Source organism: Austrofundulus limnaeus, unplaced genomic scaffold (genome assembly GCF_001266775.1).
Source record: "Austrofundulus limnaeus strain Quisiro unplaced genomic scaffold, Austrofundulus_limnaeus-1.0 Scaffold79, whole genome shotgun sequence".
Classification (NCBI taxonomy): domain Eukaryota; kingdom Metazoa; phylum Chordata; class Actinopteri; order Cyprinodontiformes; family Rivulidae; genus Austrofundulus; species Austrofundulus limnaeus.
In genome coordinates this window covers 1,973,584-1,975,201 of record NW_013952481.1, presented here as the reverse complement: position 1 = coordinate 1,975,201, position 1,618 = coordinate 1,973,584, and positions in this window count along the sequence as shown.

The following is a 1,618-nucleotide window of genomic DNA, read 5'->3' as shown; positions in this document are numbered from 1 at the left end:
GGCAATATACTGTACATACTGTATTTTCTGAGCTTAGGTTAATGGAACCATTTTGGTTCAGTAAATATAACAGTTTATTTTTTAGAGAGAGAGAGAGTGTAAAAATACTTTTACGTCCTGTTTTTTGTAAAACGTTTTATGATTTTTACTTAAGTTGTTTTCTCATCAGTGAAATTTCTTTTTAACAAAGTCATATTCTGTTAAGGTATTTTTACTTTTATTTTTTTCAAGTACAACTAGATGATGTAACGTTTCATTTTTTGAGTGTAGKGTGTATATTATCTGTGCACTTTTATATTTGAGTGTTTTGAGTCTGAATATATCTGTGAAAGTGCATCATATCGATAGGTAGATCTCAGTAAATGTATTTTTTTAAAGCTAAATGCCTAAARTSTGCGTGTACACATGAATATCCTATRACAACTTCTCAGTCGAAGCTAACATGAAGAGCGGTGCTAAATATGTTTGCTTTTTCCTTCTTTCTTTTTAATGAAGTGCTGTAAATGTACCCATTTGCACACACTCAAGCCCATCCTCATAGCTGTGTGTACATATCTGCATGTGCCTCTCGTAGCTATTTTTGCTGCCCACCTGTTAATAACATAAAAGCCGACTGGGGAGGGGGCTTGTGTCAGCTCAGGCCTGGCTGTGAGTCTCGTGTCTGCAGCTACCACTACGCTCCTGCTGATTAAAGGGGCGACGGTGAAGTCAACACCTCCAGAGACGAGCGGGGCAGCCGGTGGCACGCTGGTGGGCTCACATGGTCCGATGTCAGGGAGGACAGATCAGTTTCACCAGACAGTGAAAACTTGATCCTGGGCTTCGCTGCTTAAACTGGCAGAGCAGCACTTTATTCATTCAGTTTGCAACAGGAAGYATGTCTCCAGGTCTGTAAATATCAGTGTTAATCTTCACATAAATGCAATCAAAAAATGATAGCCTCACTCACTTTACACTCTGCAAGGATTTTAACATTCGGGGTTGCACAATATGCAGTCTGCTGATGTTTTCTGAAACATTTCTGGCCTTTTGCTGCATCATATGATACATAAAGATATTATTTACATGTGACAACATCAGATTTAGTTTGTAATCAGGAAAAAAATGCATTGGCCTATTGTAGAGAGAAAAGTGAAATTCATTTGTAGAATGAAAGAAATCTGACTCCTCCTCACATGACCGTGCTGCAGTCATCGCAATTCGGCTGTTTTGCAACCTTGACATTTCAGGACGCATATCTGTTATTAATAACCAGCCAGGAATGCCAACAGGGTACCATATAGTTTATTTTGTAAGAGGTTAACAATAATTGTTTTGTTTGTTTGTTTGTTTGTTTGTTTGTTTGTTTGTTTGTTTGTTTGTTTTGGATTTTGTTTGTTTGTTTGTTTTTTCAGTATACTCAAGCACTGTCAATGTAAAGTTTATTCAGGGCTGGAATGTACAACACTGATTCAGTAAAAGTTCTGGAAATCTAAATATAAACAAAATACAATGATTTGCAAATCAWATAAACCAGGATTTTATTTTGGTGAACCCCTGCTTACCTTTACTTGAGAACATGTGTCAAACTCAAGGCCCGTGGGCCAAATGTGGCCCAGGGCTGACTCCCGTCTGGCCT